The 14,521-nt window shown below is 46.2% G+C and overlaps 1 long non-coding RNA gene across 1 annotated transcript; it reads right to left on the reverse strand.

Moving 5' to 3' along the window:
- Positions 1–430: 430 nt before the first annotated feature.
- LOC141728514 (uncharacterized) lies at positions 431–12,966 on the reverse strand. Its single transcript, XR_012579517.1, has 3 exons — positions 12,835–12,966; positions 10,396–10,540; positions 431–3,033 (listed from the first exon to the last, which is right to left on the reverse strand). It is a non-coding gene; the product is annotated as an uncharacterized LOC141728514 (long non-coding RNA).
- Positions 12,967–14,521: the final 1,555 nt, after the last annotated feature.

Raw genomic sequence — 14,521 nt, forward strand, 5'->3', positions numbered from 1 at the left:
CAACCAAGGCGCCGCTCGCAGCAGTGGTGAGCGATCGCTCTCGCGAACAACGATTGACTTCTCAGCTCTGCGTCCTGGGGAACAGGCGCTGTTTTGATGGACTGCTTTATTTAATCACTGTTTATCTGCAGAACGGCTCCGCTAAGGCATTAAATATTTCCGTTAAATAAAGGTCATTGTGATTTAAGTTTTTTAATGACTCACTAAATATTAAAGCTGGTTTTTCTTCTGCTGAATTAATTTTCTAATATTCCCTCTGTGTGTTTTCTTTTACAGGACATTCAGATTATTGTAAAGCCTGTTAGCCAAAAAGGGGCAATAGATGAGACGAAAATTATTTATTTATTTATTCATTTAAACCACTGTGATTCATGGGACAAAGTTCATTGATGCATCACATCATCCACTCTCTGTCTGGACCAACGCTGGGGTTTTTTGTGTGGTTTTTTTGTGGTGTGTTTTTTTTTTTTCTAAAACATTACTTCTTGGCAAACTAGATATGCAAATGCCAGAATACACTAAAACCACATTTAATTGGACCCACTTGCCAACTTCTTGAACACAGCTTGGATTATTTCACTGGAGGCTGCTTCTGTTAAAAGATGGGGGAGGAGGAAGTGGCATATTGACAGGGCTTCAGATAATTTTTTTTCCACTAGAAGTACAATGATGCCATGAGCCAAGTTTGGAAGTATTTTACTATGTTTAATAATTATTATTATTAAAGGATATTGTAAACATATGCATTTAAGTGGAATGTAATGGGAATACAATCATGTCACTGATTTAGCTTTGGATTAATTTTCAACTTTTTTTTTTTTGAGGGGTAGCTGACTCCTGCAGTAACTGGAACCCGTGCAGTGCTGTGAAATGCTGGTTTAGAAAGAGGACATGTATCCTTCTCCCTTGCTAAATGAGCTGATTAACAATATTCATTCCTTTAGGAGATCTGCGAAATTTTCTTCTCTCACTAGCAACCAATTAAATATAAACCATCTAACAGGATTAAAATGACAAAGTTTACAGAGTTCCCAGCAATTTCAAGTGTACATATGGATGCATATGTTATACTTAGGTATTTCAAAGAGAAACAGAAACCTTAATAAATTCCTGCCCCAATAACACCGATTCTCTGAAAGCCGATAGCAGGGGGTTACTGTCTCTTTCCAGAGCCCCTTTTGTGCGCTGAGGGACACTTGCAAATGTGGGTGAGTTGTGGGGCACCAAAGCGCCGATTTGCTGGTGGTGGTGGCAGCCGGAGCCTGGGTGAGGGCAGGCACAGACGCTGTCGGGGGCTCGGTGCAAACTCCGCCTGTGCCGTGTATTGCCCCGCGGAGACGGGAGCAGCCCCGGGGCGCTGCGGGCACCCTGCTCGCCGCGATTTGGTGGTGCCCTTTCGGCCCCGGCAACAATTCCGCCTGGTGCAGCCGGGCATGAAGGACGCTTTGTCTCCACCTTTCTCCGTACAGGAAGAAAAGCCTCGGCGCAGGCAGGCGGCTGCCCTGCCTCCCGCGGCGGCTGGGCAGGGATGCTGCCAGCCTCCCTTGCGCCGAGCTCCTCACGGGGACCGCAAAGCTCCCGCTTTTCCCAGCCCGTGTCCCACGGCAGGAGCCGTGGCTGCTCCCCTCCGGCGGGGTGCCCGGTCCCACCGGGATGGGACATGCGGCCAGGCCCTGGCACCGTACCAGGGGCTGAATGAGCAGGAGGAGCGGGAGTCGAAGCAAACAAACAAATATTTCTTGGTGTGTGCAAGTTGTCGGAGATGTTGGTTTTCAGTGTCAGCCTCAGCTTTTTCTGCAACCGCCTCCCAGTCGAGGGTTTTGCACTTCTTTTTATTCCCATTTGTGATTTGGGGCAGCAGATTGGATGTGACGGGGTGAGGTGAGGACAGCAGCAGAGCGGTCCTCGCAGCACAGCACAGGCAGCCGTCGGGGGGGACCCACACCTGCCCCCATCTCCGTTAGCAAGCACTACCTCTCCAAGCAAGGCTCACTCCTGAGGCTAAAACGTGGTTTTACTGTCTACGAGGGCTTGGGGGAAAAAAAATTAATCTCACATAATAGTGGCATTGCAATTAGGGAAGAGGCGTCACTTTAGATAATGAACATCTTTTTAAGGTACTTATGCAATCTGAAAAATCATAGCTGGGCTGCTTGTTCTTTAATCTTGCCATCTACCCAAAGCAAATTTGCAAAAGAGGGGGTTTATTGTCATTAGAGGAATTCTTTCAGCTATCAGAGGAGAGAACAATTTCTTTGTCATTAGCAAAATCCCTGGCTTTCTTTCAGCACATAAACAGTTTACACGATGCAGTTCTAAAATGTGCTTGTCTGTAAGCCTTCGCAGGAGCCTGAATTGTGAACATTTCGGCGTTTGGATGTAAAATCTGGGATCTCAATTTAGCCTTCTGTAAATGCAAGGATGAAGGGCAAAGCACAGATCTGGGCATGAATTTTTAAATTAAGGGTATTCAGTTTCACAGTTTTAGGATGGCACCTATATGCAGTCGACAACCAAGATGTCTGAGCAGCTCACAGTCTGGAGTTTATTCTTAAATAGTCTGTGAGGCCTGGATTGCCTATTGTCCCCCGTCCATAAGGTTCGGAGATGCATTGGCCCAGGCTACGCCAGCAAAACTTCTCTGTGCAAACCTGGCAAGCCACAGCAGTGGGAAAGGTTTGAAATAGTTTGTGTCCCTTGTCACAGTACCTCTGCTGATCGCAGCCTAATGGGGGCTGCATTTAGAGGGATATAACATTCCTGCCTTGGGTTAGATCACTACACTCGGGAAGCAGGGTGCTTTTTAAGGATGTCCGAGGGAAAGCTGCTGCCTGCTGCAGTGGGCTGTGACTGTGTTTGGGGGGTGGAACTGCGCTGGCGAGCCCTCGCTGGGGCACTCAGAGCCAAAGAGATCAAGTGATCATTCCAAGCCTTGTGGGAAGCTGGTGCCAGGAAAGAGATTGCAGCACAGTCCCTTGCGTTGCCTCTCGGTGTCCCAAGCGCTGAACCGTCCTGTCTCTAGTCCTAGCTCTGCTGAAAAACAGTAAAGGGATGGTGCTGAACCAGAGCTTTGTGTTAGAGCTCAATGATCAGCCCCCCAGGAAAGAGATCAAAACCTTTCAATACCATACAAATCTGTTTGCTGAACATGAAGATGAACTTAATCAGTGACTGTGGCACGCTGCAGCCAGTAAAAGTGAAAGCAACTTATTCAGTTAATGGAGAATTTTTTTTCTAAAAGAGCAACTATGTTTCTATGATGGGGCTGGAAAACTGCTGTGTGGGGAAGACTAAAATAATTGATATGAGTAGGATGTTGGGCCAAGGCAAGCAAATAAATCCATAAATGTGTGAAATGTAAACAGAGCCAACAGGTAGAGGGTATCAAGGATGGAATGATCCAAGGCACATTTTACATCAAAGCAGCATGGAAGTCAAGGCAGGTTGCACTGTAGAGTAGCTGGAAGACTAGCACATAGAAAACCTCCTAGGTTTGGATAGTTTTGGTCATATGCAGATCTGAACACTGGGGTCACAGGGAACCAACAGAGGATGATGAATGTGCAGAGACCTCAGTGCAGAGAAGGAACAACCCCTCACAGTTGATGTTACAAGCAAAGGTAGTTAGATGTAACATTTTGCAATGAATTGTAGGATGAAAAAGATGGGAGTGGCCTGTGAGTCAGTGCCCTCTACAACTCCTACACCCTGAATGAGATGGGGAAACTCAGTATCGTGAGCGGGAATGTGTCACTGAAATGCCTCTGTGGCCCCAGTGTGATCAGTGTCTGACCATGGCACTGCATTATGTGTGCATACAGGCAAAGCTACACTCAGAGCAGTTCACCTGTGTGCAGCTCTGAAATGCATCAGGTTCAGCAAGAGCTGATTTTCAGCTGAGGATGTGACAGATGTGTTGTTTCTGGCCCAGACGTGCTGACCTGCAGGAAATCCTGAGCAGCCAGAGGTGCCCAGCAGGGGCAGGGCCTGAGGCCACAGCGGGACCCAGGCCACAGCTCTCCTCCCTGCAGGAACCTGTACTGCAGAGTACACTGGCTCTGCAGCACCCATCACTCTACAGTGCTGCTTGATGGTTAAGTTGCTGTGACCAGCCAAGGAGGGGAACCTGATGTGCTACCACAGTGTTAGAGATCACAGGAGGGTTGAAGTTGGAAGGGGCCGCTGGAATTCAGCTGGTCCAACCCCCTGCTCAAGCAGGGCTCCCTAGAGCAGTCTGTGCAGAACCAGGTCCAGATGGCTTTGAGTATCTCCAGTTGCAAGCACCAAGCCGGCCAGATGCCATTTTGTACGGCCAGTTTTCCAGAGAGCCATGTTGGTGCATAGGACCAGAAATGCCTTACTTACAGCTACACTGGAATTAGGGGACCCAGTAGCAGCAGGGACACACAGCTGCCAACCTCAGCATGTCCCACACCACCCAGAGAGGGGCCACCAAGAGCGCTTCTAACACCACAAGGCAACTACTTTGCACTGCAGAAGTGTGAGGTCTGTGAGGCTGAAGCATCTTTGGAAACATTTGAAGGCAAAGCAGCTCTTGGATATGAAGGTGGTATTTTGCAAGGGGCAGTGGCCAGTTTGCCTGCTTTTAAGTGAGCTGTGATCAAGGGAAATGGCAAGACATTTCCAAGTTGCAAACACGTCAGTGTTTATCTTCCTTTTAAAGAACTGAACAGAGTTGCTGGTTTTAATAAACTTGAATTTGAATCAAATGAGAAAGCTCGAGGTCACATCTTACTTGAAAGCAATCCTACCAATCTCTGATTAAGAGGTGGTCAGATAAAATTTGATAAGTCAAAATCTGATCCAGATTTTTTAAGATGCAGGCAGATTTCAAAGACTGGGTCATTACAGAATGTGAGATTTCTGTGAATCAGCATGTTACATGGTCTGATGTATTGAGACTCAAACAAATGTTAGACATATGGAAAGACCTCTATATATAATGAGAGATGTAAAAAACAGAATGACTGTTTAATTTAGAAATAGGATAAGGAAGAGGGCACATTAGAGGTATATAAGACAGTGAATAGCACAGCAGAGATAAGCCAGTGCTTCTGTCCACTCTCTGTGAGTCTGTAATTTCTACTTACTGACACATAAGCACTAGAAAATTTTTACCAAGCACAGGTAATATACCACTGTGCCACAAGGTCCCTGTTCTTGGAAGAGCATATAAAGGTTACAGAATCTAGAAAAAATATATATTTATATAGATAATAAGCTATAAATCATGCTTTAGTAAGTAAGCCAACTAAAGCTTTTCCAACAGGGAAAAAATGTCCCATGTGAGCCACATATTTCCCAAAAATGCCCCAAATGGAATTCTTGTACCTTGCTCTCAAGGACCTGTGGCTGTCAGCACAAGCAGCAGGTGAGACAGGCCATTGATCTGCCCTGCTTTCTAAAAAATTACTACTTTTTTTTTCAGCAGTAACTGCATCCCAGATGTCCCTCTGCACTTGGAAAGAGCCACTCTAAATGTGGCCCAAGAGAACTGGATAAGTGAATCGCAGGCCCCAGCAAACGCTAAGTAATCAGTGGCTGGAATACCCCTCCTGCCCTGGAGGTCGCATTTGGTGTGGCTTGAGAAGGGACCGGGGGCAGCCCGTGCCAAGCATAAGCTGGCGCTCAGATCAGTGGCCACTTGACTGCGCTTCCCATGTCTGGTTTGGCTGGGGCCCCGTGTGACTGTGGCACGGTAGCACCGGCTGAGGGGCCGGGCAGGAGAGTAGGGGCTCACCCACAAGCTATGCATCTCTGCGGGGTTTGGTCAATGTTACAGTAATTCTTTGCATCCTTCACCAGGCTGGTAGGGAATAGCACTCTCACTCACAACCATGTAATCAGCATCCTCCTTTCTGGATGGGAGCCGTGTTAGGAGCCAGGCTCGCTCCATGAGACTGCTTTTCTGGGAGAAAAAGCAATGTGGCAAGAAATGTACATGCCCAGACCAAATGGCAGAAAACTTATGGTAAAGCCCCTGCATATAATCTATATTCTAATTAATACTCTGCATCATCTAATCAACAGAAATCTTCTGGCACGCACGGTCCAGTTTGCAAACTATTCAGCAGAGAGGCTTTTCTAGCCTCTCCATAGATCAGAGTAATTAAGCAAAGCTGCTGGAGGGGCTTCCCCCCGTAGCTTCTTGAACACTGGGAAGGGGGAATGGCACTGAAAAAACCCAGGCAACCTCTGGCAACCTCCCTCAGCCCTGGAAAGCTCCCTGGAACAGAAAGAGGAAAAAAATTGCCTTCCTTTGCTGCTGCTGTTGAGCTGGTCTCGCTCCCGTTGTCGTGGTGCCAGTGCCGAAAGCCCATCCTGCCTCCCTCGCACGGAGCGTACTGTCCGTCCTAGAGCAGATGCAAAGGCGGCACTGGGACCGCTCAACTTCAGAGCCTCTCCAGCAGCCTCCCAAGTAGAAGAGCACAGCTCTCCTCACAATATGCTGTGGGGGAGGAGGAAGGAAGGACTTTGGCCCTGTTTGCTTGTGCTAATTGATGGCTTCTGTTGCAGCTATTCACACTTTTAAAAGATGGTAACAAGTCTACTGATTTAAAAGCAAAGAATAAAAACCCAACAGCCTCAGCAGTGCGTTGGGTGCAGACAAAGCTGCGTTGAAGAGCACTCAGCAGAGGCGCAGCAAGGGGCTGGGCAGAAGAAATGACCCACCTGCAAACGCTGAGCTCTGCACAGATGCGCAACATTCCTAAAATACTCCGCTTGCTGGGATATACTGGGGCACTCTCCTCTGCAGCAGTGGGCTTGCAAGTCAGGACTCAGCCCTGGCAGTGGCCTGCTCTGTGGTCAACCTCTGTGTGCCTCACCTTGTTCAGCTGCGGTGGCTTCTGCCTTCTTTATAAGACATGTTCTGTGCCTCTGACTTCAGTGCTCTCCAAGTGAGAAACCTCTTTCCTCATGTAGCCCCTGTCTGTGTACCAGGTCTCCTGTGCTGGTGCAGCCAGGTGCCCTGGAGCTGTTTGGGGAAGGGCTCTGCACCCTGGCTCTTCCACCCTCTTCCTTGCAGGCAGACATTGTCTTCTCCTGCTGGGAGAGCACTGTACCTTGCTTAGCAGTTTACATGGTAAATCTATATTGCAAGTTGGAGGTGTGATCACAACATGCCTGGGTGAAACCCTGCTTGCTTTAATTTAGTGAGTTGAGATATTAATTTCAGAGGAAGAGGCAGCAGTATGCACTTTGGAGCCTATGGTCTGGGTGGGCTTGCAGAGGCTGTGGTGTTTCAGCTTCCCTGGCATCAGTACCCAGGCAACTAGACGGAGCAAGCTGGGATGTGTGAATAAGCAGCACAGCAAGAGACAACTGCGCTGAGCAGAGGGAGCTGGGCTCCAGCCACACGCCAGGGACGCCACGGGCTCAGCGGGGTGAAGCCTGGGCATTTCACAAAGCCCTGCTGCCTTCTACCTGCCTTCCTGGGGACCCACTCGATGCACCTCCCTAGCCAGCAACTCAATAATTCTGCTTTAAGGAAGGCAGACCCGGTTAAATTCACAGGGAATTTATCTCTGCCAGAGAGACCCCTGGCAGCCGCCGAGGTGAGTCAGCTGCTGCTGGCTGCTCGTCGGGTGCCTGTGGAGCGGCCGCGGAGCGCAGCGGGGGGAGCTGTGTCCTCCCACCCTGCTTCCCTCCCTGCAGCCCTCAGCCGCATCTGCACACTGGCCTTTGCTTATTCCTGCAACCCTCCACATACTCATTGTGATTCACATCTGGGTGCATTCAGCCTGGTAATTTCTTATTCTGAGAAGGTCACCCGAAATATGTGTTTAACAGAAGCGCTCTCTATTTTTAACATAGAGAGACCTCATAAAAAGTCAGAGGACTAGTGCAAAATAATAAACGAGATATTTAGTCATAGGTCTCCATCACATTCGCATTATAAACAGTTCAGAAATTATTTCCACTTGCGAGACAAGATTTAATTGTAAATCATGGGAAATTGTGAGATATGTATTGTCTGGAGCAGGGTGATAAACATTTCTGGGTCTGAAGGGAGAAAATAAAGCAAAATGTGTGTCACAGTCTGTGCGGACCCTGAGCACATTGAAACCAAGGTGCATGTCACCCAGGCAGCAGCTGCTGTTCTCTAGAGCAGGACCACCAGCTTTCTGCTGAAGGCTCTTTCATTTTAGCTGCACTGAGGAATACCTTTCTGCTGTGATTTTGTGGTACCCAAGGCTTTGTTACTGCTTTCTTCCCATGAAGCTGCTTTTATTCCAACTTAAGCTGTTCCTTAAGCAGCACGAAACCAGCTCACAACTTAAATGGCAAATGCACGGCAGCAACTTTCGTAGCTGCAGAAGGTGATATAGACAAATCTGTTGCTGATACCAGCAAGTACTGAGCTGAGCCCCTGCTTCTCATTTGGAGTGCATTGCCATGCCTCCTCTGACATGTTTCTTCATAGCACTGTAAAAGAAGCACTTGGAGAAACAGCTTTTCTACTTGGAGAAAGCTTTGACTCCAGGGTTGTAACTCAAGCGCTGTAGTAGGTAATCAGCAGAAATCAAAGCACTTACAGTTTTTTCCAATGTAGAAAGAGGAAAAATCAATTTATTTTAAGTAGTGGAAGCTGATTTTTCAGTTGGTTAACCTGTTGGAAGAAAACTATGTGGGGTGAACGCTTGGATTTCTCATTTATTTGTGGGTTTCAACCATTCAGTCGAGTCGGTACTGCTGGTGGAGCAGCCGCTGGTCCTCATGTGTGTGCCTGTGGACTGCCACCCTGAGCCTGAGCCACCGTCCTTCAGCAAACAGTGCTGTGTCTGTGCCTCCTCTTCTGGCTGTGTGATTGCCAGAGACAGGGAACAGTCTGCTTCAGTTGGTACCCTGCTTACCCAGGGAGTAAAACAAGGAGGAAACAGCAACAGCTTTGAAAGGGGGGCAGCCCCAGCCTGGGAGCAAAGCAGCTCTCCTGGTGCTGAAAACAAATAGAATGTGGAGAGGAGAAAGGAGCTGCTGGGTTGTACCTAGCCAGGGAGGCTCGAGTACCCGCCTGGTTGAAAGCTTGAAAGTTGATGAGAAATGGACACTTCTCAGACCTTTTACCCTGCTTTTCCAGGGTAGTTTGCTGGTCTCCACACACAAGTTCATGCTGCGCTTTTCTTACAAGTTCATGTATATAATACTTCACAACTGAAATACTGTATTGAAATCTAAAGCAATTTTATACTATATGTTTCCAATACAATACAGGAGGTTTCCAGCATTAGGGGAATTTTAAGACTGAAGTGGAGTGGATCTAACCTTAACATGTCTACCTGAACACCCAAGTAGTAATGCTACAGAACTGTATCCCCCTTCACCACCCTCCTGCATCTCCTCTCCTGGGCTTACCCAGCTCCAGAAAACATTGCCTTGTGATGCACATAATTTTTTCACTAACTGGAAATAGGAATCTTGCTCTATCCATTAGTTAGTGTATATGCAGTTTGTATATATAATATTTATATTTTTCCCCAAAGTTGTGAAATATATAAAATATAATTCCTCTAGCTGAGAGCTCATCATTCCCATGACAAGGTGCAATCAATAAATTATGAACCACTTGTGGTTATTCTGCATGTCAACTCATATTTCCATGTCGCTGTCCTGACTGTTACTGAGTGTTTGTGTTGTTGTACCTTTCCACCTCCTCAGTGTTGATTTAGGAGTTATTATTCTGGGCTCATAGTAACTGCAAGAAAATCAAGTTCCAAATGTTTCTGCCAAAAGAAGGAAATGAAATGAGCAAGTCAACAGAAAATTCCACTTGTCAAACACCATTTGCTTACGACTACGGCTTTGTTAAGGGAACTTGCATTCGGACAAGTTACCCGAAGGAAACAATTCGTCTTTGCGGTGGGATAACCCTCGTGCCCGGCAAGGACTCCTGGTCGCGACAGCTGTGGTCCTCAAATGAGCGAACAGGAAAAAAAACCAAAGCCACTTCTGACACTTACAAATTATATCTCCTGAATAATGCATGACTCATCCAGATTGGCTACAGGAGGGGGGTACGGGGGGGATGCTTTTTCAATGGACAACCAGACGGATGAGGATTGTATTATAAGAAGAGTTTGACATACCAAGAAGGGAAAAAAAAAAAAAAAGGCATAAAAAAGCCCAAGTACTCACACACACTTTGAGATTGACTGTCAAATCATTTCACATCTGTACCTAAAGCAAACAGACATAATGCTAACAGCTTGCTGGAGCTCAGAAATGCCACCCACTAATCAGTCCACCTGTGGAATTCTCAGTCCATCTTGCAAGTCGTGTACCCGATTGCCAAGACGCCTGACAAGAAAATGTATATTAAAATGTTGAGTAAGACTAGAAATACAATGTGGTGTAGTATAAACAGAATGCACTTACTGGGCAGGAAAACAGAGATGCCTTCTAATTCCTCTCGCCATGACCCGGTGCCGCTTGTTCCTGCCTTTGCCGGCACTGGATGGCAGAGACTGCTCGCTGCCCGAAAGGCACGTTCACCTCCTGTGCATGATTGTGTCTCCCCCTGCTTTTGTGCAAAAATAATAAATAAATAAATAACAAAATAACAACTCGTTCTGCAAAGCTCTCTATCCATCTTAATTACTTTTTTTTTTTGGTGCATGGATATCATTAACAATGCTTAAATATAGGCGCTGGCAAGATAAGTCTCAGCAAAAAAATTAGTGAGAAATAATCTCTCCTGCATGATGAATGCACCCTTTGGGGTAAAACAAAGAGGTAATTCAAAGGAATGGTTTGTTGAGATGGTGCGTTGCGGGAGCACAATTCTTCTGGGCTAAATTACATTGAGGATTACAGCACCGGATTGCCAGTCACTGTTTAATGTGCTGGCAAAATGATCATTTTGCTCTTTTCATCTCCAAAAGGAATATAAAGGAATAAAAGGAGAAAGTTTACTGGGATTGTAAGAAAAGACAAGAAGGGATGGGGAATGCCCCAGGGAGGATAATTATTCTGTGCAAGGCACCATCAGACGGTTACAGGGTTTGTGGTGTAGCGGGAGGCGGCGTGGCACAATTAGATGCTTTAGCTTCTCTTTTCTACACATCCTGAGCTTTTCCATTTGCACGGTAGCCGTTTTCTCTCTCTGAGTACAAAATGCTATTTTAACATCTGTTCTTTTAAGGCTATTTGCTCTGGGAAGGCAGTGTGTTTTGCCATAAATTTAGGTCATTAATTTGTATCTGTTCTTTGTTTATTTAAGAAACAGGACAAAAGGGCAGCTGCTGAAACATTTGGCTGTGCCGAGGGGTAGTGGGCTCGGCATGCTGGAGTTGTGTGCACGACCAGCTTGAGTTTGCATCCGCAGCTAGAGGACAGATCTTTATGGGAAACCTTTGCCAAGGCGTGTGGTGCTCCCCTCTCCAGCACAGCTCTGCCTTCCTCATTACCTGCCTGTGGAGGGGCTGCCGTGCACAGGGACAGCGCGGTGGGGACACGAATGGGGGCCACATGCTGATGGCAAAGCAAAAAATGGAGAGTTGTATGGGTACTCTGGTCTTGCTGTTGTTTCTGGGAGACGTTTATAAAGAAATTGTTTTTCACTGTGCTGAGTCAGAAGTCTGCAACTGGCTACCAAAGGTAATGGGCTACGAGCAAGTCTGACCTATATAATTAGACATTTATAAACAGAAGCACAATAATACCCAGCAAATTGATTGTTCACAGCATTTAATGCTCTTAAATTGCTCATTAAGTGCAGAATGATTTCAGGGGTATTATTGATATTATGAAGCAATAAGAGAGGGTTTATTTATTCCTGTAAGCCCAATGGACTGAAAGAAATTGATTGTGTTTGAAAAAGCCATTTTTTGCTTGTAACATATTCTAATATGTTTAATCAGATCAAACAGAAAAAATCACTCAGGTATCTTGAAGCATCTTTTGTTTCCACCTTCCCATTTGATATAGATAAATAGGTGTACCTCAGAGAGCCTGGCAGTACCATCTAGGCAGGAGAAGCCCAAGTTTCCAGCTGGAGCCAAGAGCTGAACAAGTGCTGGTGAGCACACTGATTGGCACACAGTGCCTGCAGCCCAGCTGCAATCCAGCTCTCTGCTGCTCTGTGGGCATGAGGTTTCCCTTCTCCCCTGAGCCCACGGAAACCAGAGGAGATCTGTGTCAGGTAAGTCACTGCCCTGTGTCACTGAGTAAGTTGTTTAGATCTGGTCTGGCTTCTGCTGAGGACAACAGTTAGTCTCATGGCAGCAGCATCAGACCCAGTTTGCAGAACTGGCCCCCAAACCCAGACTCACTATACTCTTCTCTGAAACTGATCTTTAGAGAAGAAAATTAAAGGCAGTCTCATTGCCATTTGTGTTTGGCAAAGAATTTCTCTGATCTTCACTGGGTCTTTATATGCCATAAATCTTAAAGTGCTCCGGGTGCCCAGACACACATGGCAGCTCTCAAGGGTAGATTTTTAAACCAATTTAGGCTTTTTACTTCCTTAATCAGTGGGAAGGAGCACCTAAATGTCTTTATAAATCTGGCTCTGAATCAGGCAATACTGAGGAGCACACTATTCAGCAAAATCCCAGTGTAACTATTATAAAGGGGATGAAACCAAAGTGTTTTACAAATATATTTGGAGTTAATACAGCATTTGTTGCAGATCCACCACCTTAAATACTGAGAGTCAGCATAATTAAAACCATTATCTTGCCACACTTTGACTCTAGTACCTCTAGTATCAAGGTCCTTCTGATTGCCACCAGATTTGAGGTGACATTCATTCCTCTTTTCGGTTCCCCCTGACCCCACTACCACCCAGCCCTTGGAAGATTTTTTCCCACTTACCCATAAGGCAGGCCCCTCTAGCTGTTCTTTATTTCCAAGGCCCCAACCATGTTCATCTCAGATGTGGACATGGCTCAAGACAGGTGGGCTGGGAGCCAGAAGGAAGCAGGGCTGACCAGGAGAAGGAGCCTGGAAAGCAAGAATGGGCAGCAGTGAATAAAAAGTGGTGGAGAACTGGGGTTAACAGGAGGCAATGGGGTTAGCCGCCCAGGTTGAAGCCCCTAGAAGCAAACACCTGAGAGTGGAACAGGGTCAAGATTCATAGGGGTCAGGCTCAGGGGAACTGAGACTTTAGTTTGGTCCTCAGCAGACCTTGAGGTCCACCACAGAACTGAGTGTGCACCTCTGCTCTGCCCCAGCCTCCCCAAAGGGGAGGGAAGTGAAGCTGGGCTGCTGTGAGCAGTAGATCATCCAGCACAGAAACCCGTAGCAATGCTTGCTTTACAATGTGATGAAGAAACTGTTAAAATTAAATTCCTCCAAGAGCATTTTTGGTGTGAAAGAGGAAGGAGTAAGGAGATGGGGGGTCTGCCAGGGTTTCATGTTCTACAGCAAAGGCAGCCCATATGGGTAGTGGAGAGATTTTCCTTTATTGCTGTTTCCCAGACACTGCTGGCAAAGAATGTTCAAACTTATGTCTTAAAATTGGACTCCTTGGTGGACCACTGAGCAGATCAGTATAAAAGCTGGGGTGGGAGGGGATGCCACCTCTGCAGCCCTGGGATTTTGGAGGGCTTCTTGATACATGTGTGCTCCAGAACTGGCCATCTACGTGGGACAGTTCCTTTTTACCTCTCCAGGTGATTTGATAAAAGAGAGCAAGAGGCAAAACAAATCAGAAAAAGAAGAGTTAATGAACAGTTCAGGGAATCAAGTTAAAATTGTCCAACCTTTGTGAAATAGGGACCTTCAGGAACATGCAATGTTTTGTGAAAGATGTGGATGATCGTTGACATATGTTTTAAATTTAATTTTCACTGAAAAATATTATCTGCCTGTTTCAAATAATACAACATATTGTGAGTGTAAACTATTTCATCTTTGTAACTCAAAGGCTAAAGCCTACAGCTCTTGCTCATTCCTTACTCAAATAACACTCCTACTTACTTATGGATAAAGAAGAGATTAAGAAAGGAATTAAATGCTGCATGGGAGAGAAGCAGGCCCAGATCTGGGAAATCAACGGTGTGTACTATGGGAGGTTAGGCTTGTTTTTTAAAGAACGGGCTACTCTGTTTGAAACATGTCAGAACTTCTTTGTAGTTTTTGCTTGCTTCAGGTAGAGTGAAAACTAGCAGCTGGAATGGGAAGATGAAATGTTGAACCAAAATGGTTAATTCTCCATTCAAAAGCAACAGGTGGCTTGCTGAAGGTGACAGAGGCAGTTCCTCTGCTAGCTGGGAACTCATTTACTGGTTATTACATCCAAGAAAGCAATGTGCTTTGCACATGTAACCTCCCTGCACTTTAACATCCCCATCTGTAACAGGAGAGCAGCTAAGCACAATACTCAACTTGCTGAAGTGTTTTGGAGTCTTCAAATGAAAGCGTTGCATAGATCAGCATATGTGTGTGTGTGTGTGTGTGTGTGTGTGTGTGTGTTTGTGTCTGTGTGTCTGTGTGTCTGTGTCTCTGTGTGTCTGTGTGTGTGCAGCAAAATATACACGCATATATGTGCAAATACACA

The sequence above is a fragment of the Zonotrichia albicollis genome, chromosome 3, assembly GCF_047830755.1.
Source record: "Zonotrichia albicollis isolate bZonAlb1 chromosome 3, bZonAlb1.hap1, whole genome shotgun sequence".
NCBI classification, from domain to species: domain Eukaryota; kingdom Metazoa; phylum Chordata; class Aves; order Passeriformes; family Passerellidae; genus Zonotrichia; species Zonotrichia albicollis.